The following is a 27435-nucleotide window of genomic DNA, read 5'->3' as shown; positions in this document are numbered from 1 at the left end:
TTTTTTAAAACAGTAATAACTCCAAGAATCACATAATGTGCATTGATTCAATCAAGGGCTGTCAAAGTTAACGGAATAATAACGCGTTAACACAAATTTGTTTTAATGCATTAACCCAACTTGAGATTTTGAGGTTGTAGCGGGCTCAGTTTCCATCATATGAAACAAAAAAACAGAAGGAATCCATTGGTACCAAACGTGTCATACTAGCTTGTCGTGAAGGAGGCTAAATAACGCTGCAAACTTGTGCTAAATTTTGGTGAGGAAAAACTGGCATGGCCATTTTCAAAGGGGTCCTTTGACCTCAAGATATGTGAATGAAAATGGGTTCTATGGGTAACCACGAGTCTCTTTGGGGCAAGTCATAGTCAAGTCAGCACACTGCGACACTGACAGCTGTTGTGGCCTGTTGGGCTGCAGTTTTTCCATGTTATGACTTTTTTATGGTAAATGCAGTACCTGTGAGGGTTTCTGGACAATATTTGTCATTGTTTTGTGTTGTTAATTGATTTCCAATAATTAATATATACAAACATTTTGCATAAATCAGCATATTTGCCCACTCCCATGTTGATAAGAGTATTACAGTTTTTCTCAATTGTTTACACACAAATACTGGTACTTGACACACAATGACCACAACATGTAACTCATGCACCAACCCCCTGAACCAATTCTGCTAAACTACAAACACAATTCCTGCTTTACACTCAAATTGCAGTTCTAAAACACACTTTTTTCAAAACACTACACACAATTCTCTGCATTTGGCACAATTTTCATGAAGAAAATCTCGTTTTCACAAGGAACACACTGTCATTCAAAATTCTAAAGTCAATTGCCCTACTATGCACACTGACTCATCACATGGGCAAACACCTGTCACACAGTGTAACAATTAGCAATCAGTTGATGCTTTTCATGGCTGGATTTGACATGCTAAGCAATATTTCCCCCGCTGCTTGGCCAGGGAAAACATTGCTTGTGATGTGGATGAGGTGCTGTGGCCAGACCGAAACAGAAGAGAGGATGCAGCATAGTTTTTTTTCCTGTTTTTTTTACTGTAACTGTATACAGTAAATTCTTCTGTTGTTTTGTATGTAGACCACTGTATGTGCAACTTTGTGTTGGTTGGGATGTACACTGTGTACATTGTTTTTGTGGGGAAAATAAAATATATTTGTTACCGTGTATTTGTGTGTTCTGAGTATAAAAACAATATTCTAAAATATTTTACAACACACTTATGTATGTACTGTCTGTAGTAAGTGTAACACTGAAAAAAAAAAGGCCTGAGTCATTATGATGAATGGAGAAGAAGTGTTTTCCATTCATCATAGTGTTTTACATTGAGCACATCAGTGTTCAACTGGTTCTTATAAATGTCTATTCATATGATGGTTTGTGTGTGTCATTTGAAAACAAAATACCATTTTGAGAAGAAATAACATTGTTTTGAATGTAAAGTTTAATTTTGCAGGAGAATTGAGGGGTTTTGCCCATTGTGTGTGTGTTTTTTTGATTTGTGTGTAGAGTTCTGAGAGTATGAGGCATGCTTTCAGAAAATGTGTGTAAACAACCGAGAAAAACTGTAAAAAGCTGACAAATCTCCCTTTGAGGTACATTTTGAACAAATAAAAAATCTGCAATTAATTTGCGTTTATTAAGTATGGACAATCATGTGATTAATCACGATTAAAGATTTGAATCGACTGATAGTTCTAATTCAATCGCATTCAGGTCAGTTTAATATAATATCTTGATCTGTATAAGATTAACTATTGTTGGCAAAACAATGTTTAGGTTTTAAAAACAAAGCCAGGATGAAAAATACAACAATTGCTGTGTCTGAGTGAGCTCTGTGCACTGATGACCCAAATGTATTTGATTTCTGCTCCTGCTTTTTTATTTATAATGAAGACATGCAGGGCTTTTGCATTTTACACACTAATTTGCAGCTCAGCAGAGAGAGAGAGAGAGAGAGAGAGAGAGAGAGAGAGAGAGAGAGAGAGAGAGAGAGAGAGAGAGAGAGAGAGAGAGAGAGAGAGAGAGAGAGAGAAAGATGAACATAACATAGAGACTGTAAAGTTGATTTAAAAGAAAGACAGAGAGGGACAGAGAGGCAAAGATGGGTAAAAAGAGAGATGAAAGATGCAGTGGGGCAGAGAGAGGGAGGACAGGCGGCTCAAAGAGCAGCTAAAATATAGTGAGAGGTAAGAGGAGAGAGAGGGATGAACATGGAAGTGAGATATAGAGGAGGAGGGAGAGAGTGGGACACGTCCAGACATTCTGGCTCAGAGAGCGGAGCTGAAAAAACAAAACAAACGGAACACATAAAACTGAAACACCATATGCAAGTCTCAGACTATCTCCAAATATCATTTTAAAATGAGCCAAGTGAAAAAAAAAATCATCTACCTTCTGTTGAAAAATGCAACAAAGCTTAATTTCTCACTGTAATTACAGCTGAAATACAAAACTGCCTTATGTTTTTGTGAACGTGTGTGTGTGTGTGTGTGTGTGTGTGTGGTTAGTTCCAGACTAATGACAGGCCCATGAGTCGCTGAGTTCAGACGCTCAATTAAAGCAGCAGAAATGAGCCCCACGTGCATAAACACACACATAAACACACACACGCTTGTGAGTGCCTACACTAACAGAATAACCATGACCTTAAAGAGTAACCTAACACTAAATCCACTTTTTTGTGTTAGTAAATTACATGTACCGTCATTTTATCACACCATCAATAGATCCTGGTCCCTGTCTGGAGCAAGTTATTTTCCTTTTTTCCAGAAATAAAAATCCAGTAATTCTTCATCCCCCAACCCCGAATAGAGAGTCAGTGTCACATTCAACTACAGTTCTATGAATTGTGGAAGACCGCTGGGTGTAAAGTAGGCACAAAAACGACTGAAAATGGCTGAAAACTTGTGGAACACGCCAATGTTTTGACTTTGTGAAGGGGGGAGTGAAAAAGCTGAAGGCATCAACCAATCACGTTATGGGGAACGGGTTGAGTTGCTCCTATATTTATGAAACAACAACATAATTTGCAAACTGTTGTTTATGTCAGGAGTACTTTCAAACAGAACGCTAATATAACGCTGCGAAAAGGCAACATAGATAGATTTTTCTGAGCTTTCGCACCACAAATAAAGTCATCAACCAATCAAACCAGATCCACTCCTTTTCGTTCTTACCTTTCAAAATAAAAGCCCTAGACAGATAATATTCGCAGGTGAGTATTTTGCATTTTTGTGCCTTTTATTTGTGAAGCCTCAGCAGCATTTTTTTTGTGCGATTAACTTATACGTCAATATATTTTGTCAAACTGTTCACAATAAAAGCCCTAGACATACAGTATATATATATTCGCAGATGATTTTTTTTACATTTTCATGTCATTTATTCTTCACGCCCCTGGTTTGTAAAGGCTTATACTTTCCAAAAAGTGTCCTCACTTTCTAGGGCAAAGGTCTGAAATTAGTCCTCTCAAAGATAGAAGTATAGCGCACACACGGGTTAGATTCCCCCGCTTGTGCCCGAAGTAAACTGACACATGACTTAAGGGAACTCAGGCAGAGAACAGTCTGAATGAAATAAAGACACATTAGGAAGGATTTAACAAGTACTACAGTGTTTCCTTCATTCCTAGTGTTTCTCAGGGCTAAATGTTCCAACAACACTAAAGTCATATGAGAGGAAACTTGGCTGCAGCTTCGCTATAGGCATGGTGACCTGAGCTGAAGTGGAGTTCATTCAATTTAAAGTTGTTTTCTGAGAAACTCGCCTGATGCAGTAAAGATGGGGCGAGTCAACAGGGTGGAATTTTTGTATTTGTGGAATGCAATGCAGACCGATGATCTGCACATAAAGTTTATGAAAGTATAAATCAGAAAAGAGAACAGTGGTGTTCCCCCGAAACCTTCTGCAAAAAGTTTAAATATTAATACAGGGCACATACATAATAATGAAAAAGTATACCAAAGCATGAGTTTCAAGGAGCGCCTCATGATTTCTCATAGTTGCTGTGTTGCTTTGTCACGATTTGTCATGTCTGTGTGTCCTTAAGCCGAGTTCACTGGTTATTTTTTCAAGTCTCATGCAGGAAAAGTTGTGTTTCCACGGCACGGTACCGCTCTGCTTGACTCGACTCCCTTTTCTCAGATCCAGGTCCTTTTCTCATTACGGTCAGAGGTCAAGGGACCCCTTTGAATATGGCCATGCCAGTTTTTCCTGGTTGGTACCAATGGATTCCTTTGGTTTTATAGTTTCATAAGATACCAGTATCTTCATTAGCTTTCAAACTGAGCCCGCAACTCCTAAAAATCACAAGTTACGTTAATGTATTAAAGAAATTAGTGGCATTAAAATGAATTTGCATTAATGTGTTATTAACGCGTTAACTTTGACAGCCCAAGTCTGAATGTATTGAAGGGTTCTGACTGCCTGTTAGCTCCTCAAGCTTTCATCTCCACGGGGGGTGCACAGTTATTCATGTGATTGTGTATCCATCTCAGTTTCCACAATTTGGGCTTTGTTGAATTATTTCATCTGGAGCAGCCTCCGTTGTTTAAAATACCCCTTATTCTTATGCAAAGTGAAAAAAAAGATGAATAAAAGCGGATGAAGTGATTAGGTCCCTAAATCCTTCAGACTGGTATTTGTGATTAATCATCTTTGTCACATAACGGAGGGAAACAACAGGAAATTAAAACACTCAACGTGTGTTTATGTGGCAGATTAGCCAGTGGAGATAATAGACTGGTGGGAGAGCTTTGGCTACACAGTGAAGCAGAGTTAAGTGACAGGCCTCCCACTCTGTCTGCTGTGTCTTCACTGCTGTTTGTTTTTACTCCACAGGTGACTGACAGGCAGAGCTGGCTGGTTCAGGGCTAACCGGCCTTCTTGACATAACTCAACCCTCACGCATCATCAATCTAATGGCTATGTTCTTTATTAGGGTACAGAGGGTAAGGACCATGTAAGGGGTGTGGGTTAGGTAACAGCACAGCCTCACGTCAACATTCCCAAGTATCAGAACATTTCACTCACCAACCTGTTTGCTCAGATCTGTGGACGTGGCGGCATCACTGGAACGGTCCTGTAGGGCGAGAAACAAGAGCGGTCAGATAGTCACACTTACACACAACAATACTGAAAGTGAGTGAACAATATAATCACCCACTCCATCATAACACCACATCACATACTGAAAGTATGGTAGGTCAAATTGAATTAATAGCTTACAACCAATACGAATGAGGACTAAAACTGCATGTATGGAAAAAAAAAATGAAATTATCCTTTAAAGGAACAGTGTGTAGGATCTGCCGGTATCTAGCAGTGAGATTGCAGGTTGTAACTTTTCCCGTGTGTCAAGCATGTACTGTAGGATTGCTACGGCGGCTGACGCGAAAACGCAAATGGCCCAGTGTTTGGTATGTCCGTTCTGGGCTACTGTAGTAGTAGTAGTTATGTCACTAAGAAGATATAAACAGCTCATTCTAAGGTGACGAAAACACGGCGATTCTTATATTTAGGTGATTATACACTAAAGAACACATACTTATTAATATTATATTACATTTCTGCCAATATATCCCCTAACTGTTACACACTGTTCCTTTAAAGGACTAGTTTGACAGTTTGGCATATAGCTTACACTTATTTGCTTTCTGGCGACGGGTTAGATGCGAAGATCAATACCCCTCTCATTCTCTCCATTAAGTATGAAGCTACAGCTAGCATCCGATTAGCTTAGCATAAAGACTGGAAACAGGGGAAACAGCTAGCCTGGCTGTGTCCACATGTAACAAAATGCCCCTCAGCTCCTCTAAAGCTCACTCATTAACATCTGATATGTCATTGTTTTACAAAAACTGAAGTGTAAAAACAACACTTTGTCGTCTTACGGGTGTTTACGGTCTCAAGTCATTATGCTTAAGTACTGTAACTGGCTGCTGACTGTAGCCTAATTTTTAACAAACAGATATGAGAGTGGTATCAATCCAACCCGGTATCAGGTCAAAGCGTGTAGTAGACCTGTAGTCAGTCAGTGTCACGTTTTGCCTCATCGAGGCGTGAATATTACATGCGTGTATGAAGGTGCAGTACCAACAGGGGGGCAACAAAACCACTCATTCAGGTTTAGGCAACAAAACCACTTAGTTAGGTTTAGGAAGAACATTAAGTTTGGCCTTAAAATAAGTTTGTAAACTAAGTACAGTAAGTACGGAAACAACATAACATAAGTACAGAAAACATCACAAAAAAAGACGTCACTAACCTAACTTACAAAACAATACACAGGTCTCCAGGTTGAAAGTCCTGTGTTTGTTGGACCCATCCACCTCCCCTCCCGCCCACCATAAGCAGTCTCTCTCACATTTTATTAAATGCCACTAGCTCTGAGCGTAACATATTTACGCGGATGCATTAACATTGCAGTCAGTACAGAATTCCTGGCATGAAAATGACACACCAAAAGCAAGAACAGCGTTCTTATTGCACACTTTCGCCTTGCGCATTATCGTGTCATTCATACGCCTTCTTGTGCGACCAGGCTGATCGATCATCTCATTTACAAAACTCTATGCCAAAAAGCAAATATGTGTATTCCCAAAATGTTCAACTATTGCTTTAAAGATCGTCTGACTCTCTCTCTACGCCGACATCTATCCTGGTTGGACAGTTAGATATGGAGTATCCACATGGAGTACAGTATATGGCTGTCAGCAGACAGTGAAATGACTTTATAATACCAAGAGGCATACTGAGAGGCTGGTAGGAGTGCTAGCATGTTAGCCGCTCTCCACAAGTTCCTTTGATTCAATCTCAAGCAAAGCAAACACCAGGTCCACTTTTGAAGCGTTTTGCTCCGCTCAAAACTTCACACAGCTCCAGAACATCAAACATTTCAAATGATAGGCCACGTATACTTTTTTTATACTTAGGTTCTGAGTGTGAAGGAAGGTTGGGCTGTGGCGGTAATAGTGGGAGCGTAGGGGAGCATGTGAGGGTGTGAATGTGTGAGTACAGCCGGGCTCGGAGGCCCGTGGCACGAAAGAAGGCACATGTTTAGAAGTGTTTTTCTTTTTTTTTACTCTGAGTGAAGATGGAGCGCAAGCATTTAAAATATGTGCAGTATTTCTGAGCATGTTTTATTTATTTATTTATTACGTTTTAATTTTTTTCATAATGTTTTGTAAAGATTAGTTCAAAAAACAAGTAAATCCCAGAGTATCCCTCCACTGGAGCAAATGGTGACCGGTGAGTTCAAAGAGCTGCTAATCTGCAGGAAAGAAAAATAGGTTTGCATTGAGATATTTACTGCTCCAAAATTGTCTAATTTATTATATATATATATATATATTTTTTTTTTTATAGCATATATACATAAGTATATTAAGAAAAGTACATATATAAGTAAAATTAAAAAAATATAGGTAAGAACCTCACAGGTAAGAATAACATCAAGCCAGTAGCTGTCATTCCTTCTATATGGCTATAATTAAATAGAGGCGCCTCTATATTTAAAATAGGATGTCCCTAAAACACACAGGAACAGGAATCTGCAATACGGAGGCCATGGATATTGACAGAAGAAAGAAACAACATCTACATCTGGAGTCAACCAAGTACACAAATAGTGTAATGTAGAAAAAAAACAAAAAAACATTGATTATGAAAATTTGCTGAATAAATTTCTGTCAATCGACTAATCCGATTACTAGAATATAATGCTAAAAGTAGTAAAAACAGTTTCTTAGTTATATTCTGAAAGCATGTGTGATAGTTACAGTAATACAGGTAGTCAGGGACACCTTTTGGGGGGTGCTGGTCACCCTCTATAAAAAAATAAAAATAAAAGACATGTTGAAAAAAAAATGCTGGTGGGTGCCATTCCTTATTTTCTGCATTGAAGTAACAAATGAACAAATAAAGAAAGAAAGAAGGAAAGAAAATTATCACTTTTTCATCTGCCTGGCCGCACTTGAACGTCACACTGTGGCTGTGCACACCGGGGGCCCGGGGGTTTGGGGCGTATGGATTAGGATGTAAGATCGCTAGACGGACAGATGTCAAGAGGCGTAGATATCAAGTATTTTGGGGGGTTAGATGTCTCCAAATTCAAATTTGGCCTAGGGCACCAAAAGGGCTCGAGCCGGCACTGCAAATACAAAATTAGTTTGTCCAGTCATTGCAAGGAAGCCCTCTTCATCCTCAAGCCAAACAAATCTAAAATTTCCACAGTTCTCTTTGGACAAACTTGTTCCCAGCAGACAGACAATCACAACTTTGTTCATTTTCCTTTTGTCATTCTCCACGCTACAACTGCTAATAAACACAAACAAATTGCTTTTCAGTTCCCCAGAAAGCCCAAAGACAAACGGTGGGGAGTAATTACCCGAATGGAATTGACGTCTGTCCGACATTGTATGCCTGGATGTGTGGGAGGGCGTGTGTGTGTGTGTGTGTGTGTGTGTCTCAGCTGTACAAGCAGCCTAAGGCGGGGCGCGTGTCTGACGTTAGAGAGGACACTCAGCTGTTTCACACGAGGACAACTGCAGGGTTAGAGAGATGACTAGACTAAAAGACGACAGCAGTGAACTCACAAAGTACACCGGAATCCCAGGACTTCACTCTATGGCTGCTATGTGCATGACCTACCGCTCACTGAGTGTGTGGGCGTGTGTGTGTGTGTGTGCATGTTTATCCTGGGCTGCGGATGAACTCTTGCTAAGCTCTCTGATGCCCTTTTTCCGACATTTGACTTGTGTTAGTGTAGTCGAGTGTGTATCTGTGTGAGTGCCTTGGCATGCACAAACCTGTGTAGATGTGTGTGCCCTATGCCCTTTTCCAGATGTCTGAGTTTAAGTGTGTTCATGTGTGTGTGTGTGTGTGTGTGTGTGTCTTCCCTCACAGCTATAATGAGGTCTTCAGGGACTGCAGGCCTTCTGTCTGTCTCTCTGACCAACATCACACACACTGTCAGGATCCTGACCCTTACCACACACACCACACACACACCACCCTCACACACACAGATACACACACTAGTAATGCACTTCTGCAACTCAGTGTCAAAGAGCAGGGCTCCATTAGAGGAGAATGGAGAGAGTCTAATTAGGTAGCGAGTTCTGCTCACTTTACTGTAATATGAGAGCAACCGACGGGACGGAGTGAAGGAGAGAGAAAGAGAGAGAGAGAGAAAGAGAGAAAGAGAGAGAGAGAGAGAATGAGCACCACCACCCACTTTTCTTTTGGGTGATGTCTGGCCATATTCGAACATCCTAGATGTATTTACACCCTCAGAAGCTGGGGAAATGTCATAATTGTAAAAAACTATAGACCCCTTTTCTGTTAGTAAACATGATGATGCATTTCTATTGGCGGAGCGTAGGTGGAGGCAGAATAATAGAGTGCTACAGGAAAGAGTCCTAAAACCAGGAAATGAGTTAGCATTTTAGCCCTTCCAGTTCCCTCGTCTGGAAGTCAATGAGTTTTTTGAATGGGTTTTTAGTTAGATGCCTGAAATAACGTTTCTAGTTAACACAAGCTGAAGATATTGTAACATTTTGTTCTACGATATAAAATACGTCAAATACGTTCATGAATTTGGAAGCTTTTACGTGTCTTAAAGGTATAATATGTAACCGTTGTCGGTTGCTCTTTTTAAACACACCGCATTCAAAGTTGGCCACACCTCCACAGCTCAACAAGCCGAGAGCGACAGAGAGAAAGAGCAGCGATGGTGGAGCAAGCTACAGAGTGACTGAAGATAGAGAGCGGCGTTAGTGAGAACAAAGCAGTGAATCAGAGAAATAAAACATTATTTTGTGATTGTTTCCCGGCAGTTACGTTCTAAAATACACAATTAACTCCGCACACCTCCGCATAATCCTGCGGGAAGATGCAGAGTTGCTGGATTTTGAATGAATGCAGGCTTTCTGTCTGCTGGCTGTGGCTCAGCGCTGCTCTCGTGAAACTACAGACACACACCGACCATACAGTACATGTAGCTGCACTCACAGTACTGAGAGGAGCAGGAGATCACTGGAACACATGCACATAACACAACCCGTTCTCATCCGTGGAATATGAAATATGAACTACAGTGATATTTGACCACCTGAACGGGCTGCACACCCTGCGCGCTGTTATTGGCAGGGAGTTACACCCCCACGTGGGGCCCAAAGGCTGTTTGCAGACGTCCAGAATAGTCCAGAGTAAAGCAAGACAAGAAGAAAAGTGAAAATCCAGGCAGAGGGCTGCAGAGTCTCTGCAAAAACAGACACCACCACACACTTCTAGAGGGGCATAAATTATGATTGATTGAGAGGGATTATTTTTGTATCAGTCTATACATTGTTTTTTAGTTAATTATTGCATATTATACCTTTAAAAAAGGCGGTTGCTAACAAGTGGCTAAATGAGATCGCGCTGACTCGTCCGCCTTAACAGCCTCATTGTGTATACTCATGCGCCTGTGGTGTAGTTCGTTTATAGCATAAGGTTAGTTTTTTTTAATTTTCTGGTCAGACTTCTAGTATCGTTTCTGTATTAATTGATCAGATAGTTCCTGGTTTTAATTCAAATATTTGACATTTTCTAGGCAAAGTTATTGTACAGCAGCTCGCATTAAAAACAATCATTTAACATTTGGGAACTTAGATGTTCTTTTGTTAAACGATAAAAAATGTTTTGGTAGAACAAGTTTTTTTTTTAGGTATTTTAAATCAAAACTCAGGTATCTGAGGCGCACTAGCATCTTTTTGGAATTAGTAAATCCCATGTACAGTCACTTTATTACACTACCAACTACTTCTGGTCACCGTAGTGTTCATTGCAACGGAAAGTAATTATTTTTTATTTCCACAGAGAAAATCCAATAATTCTGTCCACTATAAGAAAACAAACAACAAAAGCAAAACGGAAAAAGAGAAAAATAGGTCTGCGAATAATTAATGATGTTGCCCGGTACTCCCTACTCCCAAATTACAGGGCAGTCACATTCAAACCTGTAACTAGTGCACCATCCAATAATTTCCGATCCTTAGATATCCCATATGTGGCACTAATCTTGGCACCTTTTGAATGGATAGTTTATAGATGTATTATCTGATGATTGATGCTTATAGTACGTATTTTTTGTGGTGTGATTGCTGGTTGTCTGACTTTATATGTGTTTAGCTGTGGTCATGGTTTCCTGTACTGTTTGCATGTTTGTGTGGTTGTGCAATATGTCAAGTCTGTAAATGTTCTCAGATAGGTCTGAGATCTCAATGAGATGACCTGATTCAAGAAATGGACCTTATATCACCTTTTGGTCAGACAGTTTCTGGTATTTTTCAGTTGTTTTTGTACAATCCTGTTGCCATTTTTAAGTGACAGTCCCATCGGTGGCATGAAACCTGTCTGGAAACTGTACTAAGCTGAAAAACATCCTCAAACAAGAAACAACAATACATAAATACATTTTCTAGGGCAAAGAAGTGGATCGACTAAGTTATACGATGTCATGGAAATGTTATATCATTTTACACAAGGATGATATTCAGAAATATGAAAAATCTAAGAATCCAACACTCGTCATAGTTTGAATCCAGTAATTAATCTGTGCATTATACTCGGCTTTGAACTAAATATAACATCAAATAGTGTATATATACCCCCCCCATATCAAATAAATTATTTTATATTCAAGGTCAAAACTAAAGTAAATAATACCAATGCCAGCAAAGCAAATTTAATTTCAGCCCTATTTGGGTACATGTTTCAACTCCCTCTTGGTCTTTCACTGGAAATAATAATAAGAACTATATTTACATGGCACTTTCAAGGTTAATGAAGAAGAAAAAAGGAACAATCTCAGTAATCAGCCGAAATAAAAGGACGCCGATAACACCCGCAAGAGCTGACTCAGAAAACATATTTGGCTCCCAGCAAACAAATTAACAATACTCCTCCTGCATAATGAGAGAAATAATAAGGTGTCAGTTACATACGTGCCCGTACTAAATGAGTTTTCAGCTTTGTTGATGCGATTAATATGCAGGCATAGTTTGCTGATCACTTACAAGGGCAGGCTGATGAAGACTTACAGACTTAACAGGCATATTTTATTGTTATTAAATACGTATTACTAAATGAATCACAGTGAAAACCTCGAGATAATGAAGCACATTGTTAAAGAGTACTTTATAATAAGCGGGACAACTTCTCTACTTCTAAACATGGATACCACGTCAGACCAGAAGGCCTCTACTTATCCAGTGCTTCTATAAATGTCTGCTTTATCTGCATGTCAAAGTGCCGTGATATCTGACTGGGTCAAAGAGCACTGAAGTTCACTGACATCGACAGCATTTCAGGCTTTTTCTCGGTAGTATAGTCAATAGTTTTTCTCAAGTCAATAGTTGTGTAAATGCAGATGATTACAGCATGATACCTTTAAAGCTAATTCAGAAAACAATCCTAACTGATATCAGAAACATAATATTTACAGAAGTAGACAAACTAAAGGCTGGATTAAAAATGTGAGAGACCCCACACATAATGACATGTTATGTTACATTTAACTGATTTGTTCCTGTAGTGTGTGGTGAGCATTCATGAAAAAATCACAACTAAAAAACGACTATTAAAAAACGGAAATCTCACAAAATCTCTCGCGATCAAACGTGACTTGTAATGTAAACAGACATGGTCGACAACATTAAGGAATAACTAGCGATGTTAGTTTTTGCACTACTTTGTACTGAAAATTCATGAAGAAAAAATATGGATGGAGTCATGGAGACGTGTTAAATAAACACTCGAGATGTTGCCAAAAAATCAAAGTTGGTCCTCCATTTCTGAGGTCCATCTTACTACTACTTTATGCTTCATGTTGTAAAAAACAAATCGTAACAAACCTCACACCACAGGAATATCTGGAAAGATAATCTTTAGAGCAATCAAAAAATCTGGGCTTTGCTGACGGTTAACGCCAATAATTTTTTTAAAACATTAATGCAACTTGCGATTTTTAGGTTGTAGCAGGCTCAGTTTTTAAGCTAGAGTGAAGGAGGCTAAATAACGCTCCAAACTTGCGCTAAATTTTGGCGAGTAAAAACTGGCATGGCCATTTTGAAAGGGGTCCCTTGACCTCAAGATATGTGAATGAAAATAGGTTATATGGGTACCCACGAGTCTCCCCTTTACAGACATGCCCACTTTATGATAATCACATGCAGTTTGGGGCAAGTCATAGTCAAGTCAGCACACTGACACACTGACAGCTGTTGTTGCCGGTTGAGCTTGAGTTTGCCATGTTATGATTTGAGCATACTTTTAATGCTAAATGCAGTACCTGTGAGGGTTTCTGGACAATATTTGATATTGTTTTGTGTTGTTAATTGATTTCCAATAATAAATATATACATACATTTGCATAAAGCAAGCATATTCACCCACTCCCATGTTGATAAGAGTATTACATACTTGATAAATCTCCCTTTAAGGTACATTTTGAACAGATAAAAATGATAAAAAAAACAAATGGTTGCGTTTTATCACGATTACTTATTTTAATCAATTGAAAGCCTTAATGGGAATGTAATTCTGTAGGGGACAATGTGGGCGGTGCCTCACTTCTTTGCTATTGGTTGAGGCTGAGACTTCGCCGGTCAAAGTTCACCAAAGTTGAACTCCAAGCGATGTGAAGATGCAAATTTTGCCCATGTGTGACTGTGTCCTTAGAGAGCTATACAAAAATAGTGTTTGCAATCAACACTCTAACAGGCCTTCTAAAGGTTCAAATGATATGGTATTCAAACTGCAACTATGAATCAGCCCATTACAAATCGCCTTTTTTATTCTTTGTTTTTTAGCCCGAGTAGTTCCCAGTTTACACAACGATGAAGGTGATACCTGACAGCCACAGATAGAACTCCTCTGCTTGTCTACATTCAATTTCATCACTTTCTCTTCATTGTCAAAAAGTTTGCTGTACTTTCTGTGCTTTTGGAATGGAATGGAATTTGTGAGAACAGATGTCAAGCGTGTCAAACCTCAGTGTGACATGAAACTCTTCAATTTCAGCTCTGCTAGCATAAAACACTGAACAGTTTCAGCTTTCAGCAGTACAGTATAGAGACGGACACCGCAGGAAGCAGCAGGGGAGAGAAGGGTGCGCTTCAGCTTCACTTTGCCAGTGTAATCAATGCTCATCACCACAAGCAAACCAAGAGACTAGAAGCTACAGGTCCAAGTGACATCAGCAGCACACATGCGTTGGATGATATCGACTTGTGTTGCTGTTCTGTATCCTGTTGCACATTCACTCACACTGGACGGTGGGCAGTAGTGCTTCGGTTATCTGACTGCAAATGTGGTTGGTTAGTGATATTGATCAGCTACAGCAGAAACATTAAAAATCAGCTAAAGCAAATTACAGATGCAACGAAAAAGAGGTGCTTAAATAAGCTCAGATTCAAGTACACACACACACACACACAAACACACACTCAGTCAGTCCTATAAAAATCAATAAGAGCTGGGAGGGTCAATGATGAAATGGATGGGAATTTGCATGTGTGTGTGTTCGAGACAGCTGGTCTGGTTTATAGACTTTGCCTCCCTGGTAGGCTGCATGCGTTTGTGTGTGTGTGTGTGTGGTATGGGGATAGGCAGAGCGTCAGTCTCGCTGGCGTGCAGAGACTCTTCCCTTGGGCAGCTTAAAGAGAGAGGGAGTGTGTTATACTTGTACTTCTATCTTTGTGAGGACTGATTTTAGCTGCAGAGAGCGAGGACATTTTGGTCTTTCGTTTAACCCTTCTGATTGTTGACATACGAACAATGCTGCGTGTACAAATTATAATTGCAATAAAACAAAATATCATTTTTAATGTTCTGACCTTTTTTAAAAAACAAATGTGTAGAAAGAACCCTTCCCTTTGACAAATTCAGAAATGTTATTCAACGTATCCTCTATACCACTTCCATAGTAATTTGAACCCAAACGTTGACTTATTTGTCACGTAACTTCCGGACTTAAGTAACATCATTTCCATAGTTATTTCAACCCAAACGTTACCTTATTTGTCATGTAACTTCAGTAATGTAGTGCATTTGAACACAAACCACATTTTCCTAAACCTAACTAAGTAGTTTTGTTGCCTTAACCTAACCAAGTTGTTTCCTCTGAAAACGGAAGATTATTTTGAAAAGACTGTATGCACGTAAGGAGCAAAAAGTGACAAGTGTTGCCGGACATTCGTAGGAGAATGCCCGAAAAATAAGGAATAACTGACTTGATATGACAGCGTGGCTGAAGAAAACCTTAATTTGGCATTAGATTTCCACCCAAAACATGTTTGCTAACATAGTTGTTATCCAATTTGTAGGACATGGGGTTGGTCTATATGCCAAAAGATAGATACAAGTGGGATTTAGAAAGCTTACTGTATACAGTAAATCTGAATTCGAAATATCATCCTCAAAATACATTGTTTCTGTTTCTGTGATGCTGTTTGGGACGAAACCCAAGCATCGAGTTCATCCAGCTCACACTTGACTTTAATTCCAGAGTCAGACTCCGTCGTGTCCTCTCTAATGATCCGACACACCGACCCGGCAGCAGTAGCCTATATTACTTAGAGTGGCGTCTCACTTACTATCATAACGAAATCTCCCTAATGATCCACTTCACTTCTGCCTGGCTAATAACGGCTCATTGTCTCGGTAATTTTCTCTTTGTTTCCAGCTTGTTTCTCATCAAAGTTAATGATGTTAGTCCAAGGTCAGCAGCATGTTTCACCCACCAGAAGGAAACAGCAGATTGTCTTTGCTCAGATCGATAACTCTGAAAGCCTCGTCTCTCCATCTTGTTCTCTTTCTCATACAGTCTCTTTGTCTCTCCATCCCTCTTCCTCTACCGTTCTCTCTCACACCTCACTCTCTCCATGTTTTATAGCTCATACTCAATAATGTCATGCTGAATAAAAAGGTAAGCCAACTGCCACCTTCAGTCAGTAATCATGAAAAGGCAAAGAAAACCCTCTGTCATTACAGAAAGCATACACTATTAATACATTTATTTATTCATATCAGTTTGGTAATTTTATTACTTTTAATTTCCCTTTCCGTGTTCCTCTGTTTACCTCTCTACCCTTGTTCGACCTTTTCTTATTTTCTTTCACTCTACTGTTTCATCCTCATCCCTCATCCAATCTGCCATCTTATCTCCTCTGTTTTGCTTTGTTCTCCGGTGTGCTTACATGCATATAGATAAACTCATTACAGTGGATGCCTAGATAAAGATAATCAAGAGTGTTCACATCATAATGGCATTAAAAAGTAAGAAAAAAAATGGAGTGACATCATTTTTGTTATGATGTTGACTTTTAGAGCATCCTAATGCAATATCTGTCTAGACTGCGAGTGCAGTCGCATAAATATGCACATATACGCTCGCATTTTAATTTATGCAGATGTCTGAACTGGAGTCTCAGCTCCGTCTTACGGGCGTAACCGCGACTTGAAGCGTTTATTTAGGCGTCAGGTCTATTTTTTTGACAATACACGTGTAAACGGGAGGTTGATGCCTAGTAAAAAGGCACAGAATAACTTTGTCTCAATTAGCGGCGGCAATGCAGTCAGCTGTGTGTGTAGTTCCGTTAGCACTTAGCGCTGGCGATGCACTCAGCTGCGTCTGTAGTTCCGTTAGCTGTTAGCGGTGGCGATGCACTCAGCGGTGTGTATAGTTCCGTTAGCGATTAGTGACGGCAGTACATTCAGCTGTGTGTGTAGGCTATGGTGTGTAGCCAAACACACCATCCAAGACAATGAAAATGAGCAAACTGATTTCCCGACTGTGTCCCACTTGTGGCCCCTACTGGCCGGGGGCCGGTTAAGAGTGGTCAGTGAGGAGTCAGCAGTCAATCAATGGCATATCAAACAGGCAATAAAAGGTGTTTTGAGAAAGTGCGAGTCACTGCAACCACGAGAGGTCATTGAGCACGCAGCCATAAATGAGCACCCAGAATATTATGCAGTTTGGTGCAGCAGTATGGGAGATTAGTCATGGACAGACACGGAGATGCACACACACGACCAATCTCATTATCTCCTGGTGGAGATAATAATTCCTTGTGTTCCTTTAGGTCAGCTGGATGTGGTAATAGGCAATTTTCTATTGAAGACAATCAACTTTATAAAAGCGATAATGGGTTTTACAGGTTAGTTTTCACTCTATGTACAGTACATGCCAGGAATAAGAAAGCATTTACAAGCAGCACAGCTCTATTACTCTAAGCATGACCTACACGTGAGTAACTGTTAAGATGTTTACAGTGGCACCTGATATTATCAGAGCATCCTCTGCATTCCCCTCTTTCACAGCTTTACCTTCAACTCTATATGCTTCCTCCTATCTATCTCTCTGTGTGTGTGTGTGTTTATAACATACTGTAAATAAATCACTGGGTCACCTTCCTCTTATTGCGTCCATGCCCATTTCATCTGCACTGACAGTTTTGTGCTTGAGTTTTTAGTGGGCACTTCAACCAAGTGAGTGGAGGCATTTTATTTTTATACATCGAAGCGTTCGCCCTCCCTGCCCATTCATCTCACTTGTTCACTCACTTCTCGTTTCTGTCTCTGACTGCGTCTTATTCACTCTTCTCTTGTTATATTGCTTTTACTTCCTCTTTGTCACGAGACTTGTCTAGCATGATGTTCCACGTCCCCACTTCTTTCCTCTCCTTATCTTTCAGTAATAGGTCTGAGTGAGTTCTCATGTCTTCAGATTTGATCAGGAGGGGAATGTGGTGGTTTTCTTCCCGAAGCACATGACCCGGTCAGCCTGTAGCCAACACAACAGCCATTCAGTTCACAGACCTGTCAAGATCACAGGATCGCTCTATTTATACATGCTATGCTTGTTATGGACTCAAATAAATACTTATTTTCAGGGCATGAAATAAAGCTCACTCTGGCTGGAGGCTGGTGGTTTTGGGAGCTCGGTAAGAGATAGATTATCAATGCCGTGCATGAACTTCTACCAACATTTAGTTCAGTGACTTTCAGTGTTTCACTCCTTTTTTTCTCTTTTCAATTTCTACTTTCAAATTCAAGGCCCTCACAGCATCACAGACTGGTTTGGCAGTTGAAGGTTTTCATCACTATGAACAACTCAACATAAATTTCCAATGAAGTCCCCATTTTGCATCACCTTTTAAAGTGGGAGTAGGCACTATATTTTTGGGATCATTGGGCAAAAATTCTATAATAACCTTTCAAAATATTGTAATAACCTCCTCTTGGCTCTGTTTTCAGGCAAAATATCTAGCCTGTGACGGGAGACTTTGGTCAATCGCAGGTCATTTCAGATAGACCGTTCCTATTGGCTGTGCTCTGGCTGGTGGGTGGTGCTTGGTATTTTCTCAAATGATCTCAACACGGCTGCCGGGTCACAAACTTTCTAATTTTACAGCTAAACAGTACACTACAAGATGTTTCTGAAAATATTTGAGGAAATAAATAGGCATTAGAGTAACAGAATTGATTCCTATTTGATCAGCGCTGCCTAGTTTGACCGTTTGATCGGAGTTTGCGAGTGATTGACAGCTGCTCAGAGACAGCAAGGCTCCAGCTCGGCTCTGATTGGTTGTTTTCCTGTGAAATCTTGCAGATGCCATTAGGAGCACCGGAGGACACAGACGCACATGATTTTTTTTTCAGATTACCTGTCTCATACACTACTGTCAGGATAGAGTGACCGTTTTATAAAAATAACTTTTTTTAAGCATATTTGCTCCATAACACTCCAAACTAGCGCTACATTTTGACAGGGAAAAAATGGCATGGCCATTTTCAAAGGGGTACCTTGACCTCTGACCTCAAGATACTGTATGAGAATGAGAATGGGTTCTATGGGTAGCCACAAATCTCCCCTTTACAGACATGCCCACTTTATGATAATCACATGCAGTTTGGGGCTAAAACCATGCAGTTGTTTGCTTGCAGTATAAATGTTATTTTTGCCTATTCTAAAACAGTGTATCTGAATATTTCTGCATACTGGGGTCACCAAACAGGCTTGGAATTACATGAATTGGGTATCACTGTAAAGCTGAGACTCTTGTGGATCACATGAGTCAGATTGCATTCATGTGTGAAGATGTTAGTCCCCATAGTAGCCATTTCATTGTAGTGAGTCCATTTTTTTAAACTTGACCTCACCATATAAAATGACTTGTGGTGACTTCTAGGATAATCACAGCCTCGTGAAACTTTACAACCACAAATTAGAGACCTAGATCATTCAGAGGATGGATGTTTCTATGGGTATATTGACAATAAGGGGGTTTATGAGCAGTTTCTAGAACAGAAGTGTTCACCATCCAAATCGGTGTAAACAGCAATTCTGGCAGAAATCTCCAAATGTCAAAAGTGTTTGATACCAAATCAAAGCATATCTTTTTCTATGGTGTTCCTCAAGGTCTTGGTGTCTTAATGTGGTATTTTGGAGAGTTATTGATCATTTTTATCGATTCTCGAGTTGTAAATTTTTTTTTTTAAATTTAGCACCAAATCTGTGTAACAAATGGTATCAATCCAAAAATTGCTGCAACAACTTATGAGACATGGGAATGGCCATCATGTACAGTACGTCTATCATAATGTTTTAATTTTCACAATTTATTTTAATTCATTCATTCATTCATTTCTGGTTTATGACCAGAACAAATTGACACACAGTGCTGAGCTGCATCTCAAATTAATCTTCAGTTTCCCAGCTTTCAGATGATGTACACCACTTCTATGTGAAATATACTGATACCTTTTTATCTACCCCTGAACATCCCCATGCCGACCCTGAATCGAGCGAAAGTGTTAAATTACTCCCATCAGCACCCACATCCTCCTGTCAATTCCCTTCATCCACCTCCTCACTCTCCTCTTTCTTTCTCTACACCCTCCCCTCAGCTCACCTCCCTCTCCTCTTTCCTATACTGTACACCTCTCCTCACATTTGAACTCTCCTTATCCTTCGTTTCCATCCATCCCGTCTCCCACCCTTCTTTATCCTCCAAGCTCATCGTTCCCTTTTGCTCTGTTACACGACCCGACTCTCGCTTCTCCATGTCCTTCCTCGATCACCCCGTCCCCTCTGGTGGGTCATATGATCCTCGCCGTCCTCCCTCCATCCTTCTGTCTCCATACAGTAATGATTCAGAGAACCCGAGACCACCCCAGAGGGGAGAGAGAGAGGGGAGAGAGAGAGAGAGAGAGAGAGAGAGAGAGAGAGAGAGAGAGAGAGAGAGAGAGAGAGAGAGAGAGAGAGAGAGAGAGAGAGAGAGAGAGAGAGGGGACAGCAGAGAGAGAGACTGAGACGGGATGAAGAGAGGAGAGGGATGGCCAGATCAATACCTTTTAACGGGAAGGTGCTCCCAGTTCAGGTTATAGATCTCTGAAACACACACTCCTACGTACACCAACACGCACACAAGCCAACACGCGCACACACACTAAAGACATACACATGCAGACTGTTCCAAATGCAAAAAAAAAAAGTTATTTGCATGCATGCACCATCATATCTGTCCTTCATTCTTTTCTCTCTATCTCTCTCTCTCTCTCACACACACACACAGTACACACACAGTATAGTACTTCTGGGAATTTGTATGGAAGCAAATAAGAGACATAAGTATTTGAATTTTAACAGCCACTGAATTCGTAATATAAACATTTAAACACCACTGTTCAGCTCAGCTCAGTTTAATTTTATTCACAACAGTTAAGATACAATAAGACATAATGGTGATATGTGAAAGGAGACACCCTAATAAGCTCTCTGAAGCTTGAGAATAGGGGCCCAGATGTTAAGCAGACAGTTAACATATATTTCATTTACTTTAAATAGTAACACGTTGTCTAGGTTTGAAAAGGTGCATGTTTTGTACAGTAACATTTATAACCCTAACGGTCCCAAAAATGACCCTGATGTCCTTGAAATGACCTGTGATTGGTTAAAGTCTCTTGTCACAGGCTAGATTTTCTAAAGCCTGAAAACAGAGCCAAGAGGAGGTGCAGAAGTCTAGTTTTCTCTCAGAACACTTGAATTACAATATGCTGAAAGGTTATTATGGAATTTTTGCCCAATGATGCCAAAACCATTCTGCCTACTGCAGGTTTAAATGCCAAAAATATGCACCCACAATATATCAGATTAATGCAGTTTAATGTTACGTTTGTCCGTGTTGCTTTTGAGGGGAAATCAGCTATTTTTCAGCTGTGAAAATGAAGGCTTTATTACTTTTTTTCAGAGCTGATACTTTTAAAATGAAACTCATAGCACTTGCTCTGACTGTTCAGTCACCTGACAGCTTTGTGCTACAACTAAAACTGTGCAGCAGTTAGCGGACGTGTCCTGACAGCTGAGCAGAGACAAAGCTAAATATATCTGCTTTTTTAAGATTTATTTTCCTGCATTTGATCAACCCTTTTAAATCTCACTTTGTCTGTGTCTGTAAAGCAGCACCTCCTGCCTTGATTTGTCTTCCAGCGCATGCTATCAATTCTGTTAGTTACGCTTCATTATTTTGCAGAGTCGTGCAATTTTGCGAGTTGAGAATTAAATCAACCAAGGGGCAAATTACTCTGAACGGTATTGACTTGATGACATGGACATTTAATGTCGGATTCTTACAAAATCCTCACCGCTGTGCTTCGTTGCAAGCCTATTGTCCTATAATAGATGTGTGTGTTTCAGACTGTTGGTAAATATCTGCAGCTTTCTGCTCATGCTGCTGAAGCAGGGAGAGAGAGAGACAGAGAGGAAAAAGAGGAAGAGTGGGAGGTGAGTGGAGGGCGGAATATGTAAGAATTACTGAAACAGATCTGCATCAAGCTTGACTGGTCTGCAGAAAAATAGAGAAATACTGTCAACTTTGAGAGACAATGAGACAGCCCGCTGGCAGGCTCGGCCAGAGGTTGTTGCCGGCTGAGTTACAAAGCTAGAGTGAAGATACGCAACCAAGTTATGCTAAAGTTTGGCGAGGAAAAAACGGCATGGCTATTTTCGAAGGGGTCCCTTGACCTCTGACCTCAAGATATGTGAATGAAAATGGGTTCTATGGGTACCCACGAGTCTCCCCTTTACAGACATGACCCCTTTATGATAATCACATGCAGTTTAGGGGGAAAAAACATTTTGAATGCAGTATAAATGTGTTATTTTTGCCCTAAACAGTCTTGGAAATTATATAAATTTGGTATGTAAAGCTGAGACTCTTGTGGATTCAATGAGTCCAATTGTATTAATGTGTGATGATGTTAGTCCTTAAAGTAGCCATTTCATTGTAGTGAGACCATTTTTTTTAAACTTGATGTCACTGTATAAACTGAACTGTGGTGACCTCTAGGATAATCACAGCCTCGTGAAACTTTACAGCCACAAACTAAAGACCTAGGGCATTCAGAGGATGGATGGCTTTCCTAGCTAGATTGACAATAAGGGGGTTTCTGAGCAGTTCACACAACAGAAGTACTCGCCATCCAATTGCCAAAAAATGCAATTCTTGCAGAAATCTCCAAATGTCAAAAACTTTTGAAACCAAATCACAACATGGCTTTTTCTGTGGTGTTCCTCAAGGTCATGGTGTCTTAATTTGGTATTTTAGAGGGATTATTGTTCATTTTTTATCAATTATCAAGTGGTAAAAAAAGTTAAATTTAACACCAAATCTGTGTAACAAATGGTATCAAAGATTGCTGCAACAACTTATGAGACATAATAAAGCATGGGGATGACCATCATATACTGCTATTATGATGTTTTAAGCCCTTGTAAATTTTCACAAGGTATATTTAATTCATGTTTATTTCTGATTAATGACTAGAACAACTTGACAAACAGTGCCGCATCTCAAATGAATCTTCAGGTTCCCAGCTTTCATTTGATGTAAACCTCTTCTATGGGACATCTACTGTTGACCTGCCATCTCCCCCTAAAGACCCCCTGTACCCCCCCTAAAAAAAAGACAAAAACGTGTCTATTGGGGGTCTCAGAGGGTTAAAGGGGGAAAAAAGAAGTCAAAGGAAAAAGAGGACAAAACATAAAAGACAAAAATCAGGAAAAGAAGAGATGAAAGTAAGAGAGAGAGCAGCGTATAAATGCTAACTCGGTATAGAGTGAATATGTGCTGACTCTCAGTCCCTGAATGCAAACAGCCTGCAGGAAACGGAAACTGTCGCAGAAACGCTGCTCCTTCTTTGCTTTCTTTTTACTCTTTTTTGCGGTTTCAGTCTCTGCAGGCAGCAGGACACACAGACGGCGACACTGCACGGCACCATGGATTCATATTAGACAAGGAGCATCGAGTTGGAATCAACTTTCTTTAGGGGGGGGAAACGGATCGTCTTCGACCTTGAAGGCCCGTTCCATGGAGGGAATAGAAATCCATCCTGGACGAGTCAATAAGTCTGTCCCAACTGAACAAACGGACAGTGCCGTCTTGACAAAGCAGATATAGAACTGACCTGATGCCTTTCCTGCCTCGCAGCTTCTTCTCTACCTGTGTTAGCTCCTTGTTTTTTATTTTCCATTAATCATAATCCAAATGCACAAGCTGATGCATATAAACAAACATGGCCAGTTGGTAGACTTATGGATGTAAGCTAGCGATGGCCTTAGCAAAGTTAGCGGAAGTATACACGTGTGAGTACGTCCGATATTCAAAATAAGGTGTTAACAAAGGGAACTGTATATACAAAATACATATATGGAAATAAGACTGATTGGATTGTATTCACCAGAAGTATAAAACATTACATGTCCCTTTTAAATTAAAAAGAAAAAAACACCAAATTGATTTTTGGGTTGCTGGAAAATAAATAATACATAATTCCTGACAATGACCGATATATTTGACTTCAGGACATCTCTGACTACATACATGCTGAAAACATTTGTACTGTATTGTCCCTAGAAGTGTATGATTTCACTTTTTCCCATGGTCTAGTGTTAAAACAGTCAACAAGAATTGCAATAAATCGTAATATCGAATCGCAAAACTTAAAAAAAATGCAATACATATCAAATCAGCCCCCAAGTATCAGGATAGTACCAAATCGTGAGATGGGTGTATCGTCCCAGCCCTAACAAACACACATATGTGGTCTCATGTATTCATGACACAGATCTAAATCTGTGCAACCTGCAGATCAAATGAACACACGCTGAGCCTCTTCGGGCTATATCTGTTTTTCCAGTCTCATTCATGAGCCTTCCATAATCCTTGTTATTAGAAGTAAGCATTAATCAAACCAGCCAACCCCACCTCCCTGTCTGGGCTATGAGCCTAATACCAGCCAGGGTGAGGAGTTTGTGTGGAATACAAATCGTGATGAAGCGAGTGAGAAATAAGAAAATGCAACTAAGAGGCGGAGAGGGTGAAATGACAACAACAACAAAAACAGATACAAAAACAGGAGAGTTTAATTTGATATACAAAGACACAACAGCTGCTGTCTGTCAGTGAGATTGACAGCTGGATCAGCTACTGTACACACAGACACAAAGATGGTACACCTCGTTGTATACGTCCTGCTATCTGGTGCCTCAATGCGCATTTCTGTACTCCTTTTTCCTCCCTCATAATTCCTCTCAAACATTGATCCAAAAAGGGCCAAAAAATGACACCACAAAAATCAAATAGCAGTACAGAATAGACAAGTAAACAGAACAAGACTTGGCTCGCCAGACTGAGATCTACTGCACAGATAATTTATGTTCTTCTGAATCACTAAAGTCAACCGCAACAGCCTTTGTGTCAAGAGACACTTAAATGCTTGTTACTCAATACTGGTAAGAGAGTTTCTAAAGGGGACATGTCATGCTCATTTTTAGGTTCATACTTGTATTTTGGGTTTCTACTAGATTATGTTTACATCTTTTAATGTTCAAAATAGACATTATTTTTCTTATACTGTCTATCTAAATATACCTGAATATTCTCCCTCTGTCTGAAACGCTCCGTTTTAGCGCCTGTCTCTTGAAGAGTCCCTCTTCATGAGCCATTTTCCGCTATGATTGGCTTGCGATAAAAATATTGAGAACATTGGCTTGACAGTTATGCCCATTGGTTTGTGGACTGCCCTTTTGAAGCCTCGAGTTCGGCATTTTGGCCGACGTCATCTTGGTTTTTGGCCATTGCAATCTTGTTTTTTTGGTCTTTTGCAACCTGAAGTGACACCAGAGGGTGGAGCTAAGTACAACCAAACACTGAATAAGGCATTTGTAGGCGACCAGAATGTTACAATTAACTTTCATGAACTGAAAACACACTGTGAAAGGGTTAAAGTTGTAAGACGAAAACACGGACATCTCCCAGACTGGACAACGCCGTGGTAGCAACCTGTCCGTCACAAGGTAGCCACGCTCTAAAGCATACCATGCTTTATGGTCTATTTGACTTTAAGGGACCATTATTTACTAAATGAACATCATGCAACTCATGTTTTACAGTGTTAACTGATGTAATAAATCAAGTGAGAAGTAGGGTTATTTTCTCATAGACTTCTATATAATCAGACTTTGTTTTTGCAACCAGAGGAGTCGCCCCCTGCTGGCTATTAGAAAGAATGCAAGTTTAAGTCACTTCCACGTTGGCTTCACTTTTCAAACCCAGAGGTTGCCCACTGGTGAGTTTTTCATATGTCCCCTTTAAAGCATGAAGTGCCATTAATGACAAATTAAATGCAAATGAAACACTTGGAGTTTGGCCTTAAATGACAGCAAGAGCTAAGCTAACTTTTGGAATAGTTTTGTTTCATGTAACCTAATTGCAGTTAACTGTGGACTCTGTGGAAGTCATTTACGACCACGTTTTATGTACTATTCTAAAAGGCTCTACTCAGCAGTGTTTCAGTGTTATTCATGTTGGAAGTTTTCAAATAATGCAGGAGCTTTTTATAGTCTTCTTTGGAGGCTCAATATCAGAGGGAATTAGTAGTAAACTCTGTCTTGGAATTAGGTTTATATGCTACTTATTTACAACCGGGGAACAATTTATTTCCTGGATTACGTCTTTATCAAAATGATGAGGAAGCATTTTTAATGCCAAGTCAACATATCGGAAAAACTGTTTCATTTCTCTCACCTACAATGTCTTCTCCTGTAATACAACATCTGCAAGACGAAACTTCCTGATGGTTATATTCAACCACCAACACGGTCTCACGGCAGTTCTTGAAATAGTCACAACATTTAATCTATTTGAATCGTGTACATAGACACGCATTTCCCTTTTTTTTTTGTGATGCTCAGCACGACTTTCAACAACGTATTTTTCATGTGTCTTCCTACACATGACCAGCAACATGTGACACACCCGTCAATGTCTACTCCAGTCTTTTCAAAATAAAACTACTAAGGTTTAGGAAAAGATTACGGGTGGGTTTAAATAACAACTGAAGTGGCATAACTTAAGTACGGAAGTTATGTGACAAATAATTAAACTTTGACTTGTGGTTTCACACGGGACACAAACTGCAGTCTCCTGGGCGAAAGTTCAATATTTTTTTACCCATCTATCTACCGCAACCTCTTCCCTATGTGGCATTAAAGCATGTAAACATGTTCTACTTGAAACCAAAAATACAAGAATGAAAATGAGCATGATATGTCCCCTTTAAAAACAAGCATATTTCAAGCATATAAACCTTAAGAAGCCTTTTTGTTTGTGTCCAAAATGTGACGTTTAATACAGTTTTACAACATAGTTAGAACGTGTTGCTTTTAAGTTTCACTTTCACAACATAGTAGGCGTAGTAGGCCCCTATTGACCTACATCTATGGTGCTTATAGCGACTGATAACGCTTATTTAATGCCCTGATAACAGTCAACTCGGGAGCTGAATTCAAATAAATTTATAAATATGGTTTGTCTGAATGTCACTACATGCATTCTGAGTCTGATATTTATTAAAGGTTTGTTAAACGTTTCTACATATTTGAAAGCTGGTGCAGCCGTGGTGGAGGAACACACTGATTTAAAGTTTACTTGGAACGATTTGCAACAACAAGTCTTACTGCCACCATACATAAGTAATGGACACTGCGTATACAATGAAATTATTGTATTAGGGAACAAATGGATCAACAGAATAATTGTCTGCAGTCAGAACTATTTTGATTAATTAACTTCAAAAGAAAACAAACAGAAGTCAACCCCATCCCTCCCCTGCATAATTTAAACATTGAAGCATTACTCATAAAGCTGTAACAGATATGACTGAGCACATCTTGAGACAGTAATCCTATCTACATCAGTGCTTCATATTCATCTTCATGTCATGTCATTCATCTTATGTCAACATTTAATTCACTAATGTTCAAGCTGTGGATTTATTAAGCTATTTACAATACTTATGCTA

The 27435-nt window shown here is 39.8% G+C and overlaps 1 protein-coding gene across 2 annotated transcripts in view; it reads right to left on the bottom strand.

Moving 5' to 3' along the window:
- Nucleotides 1-27435, bottom strand: part of pcbp4 (poly(rC) binding protein 4) — a 164759-nt gene that overhangs the window by 103942 nt on the left and 33382 nt on the right. Inside the window, exon 2 of one of the 2 annotated variants that reach the window (XM_074637026.1) lies at nt 5059-5107. The gene's annotated coding sequence lies outside the window, so the exon portion shown is untranslated. The remainder of the gene's footprint in view (nt 1-5058; nt 5108-27435) is intronic. The other variant, XM_074637027.1, reaches the window with a different exon arrangement.

The sequence above is a fragment of the Sebastes fasciatus genome, chromosome 1 (genome assembly GCF_043250625.1).
Source record: "Sebastes fasciatus isolate fSebFas1 chromosome 1, fSebFas1.pri, whole genome shotgun sequence".
NCBI lineage: Eukaryota > Metazoa > Chordata > Actinopteri > Perciformes > Sebastidae > Sebastes > Sebastes fasciatus.
This window is presented reverse-complemented; position numbering and strand designations above follow the sequence as displayed.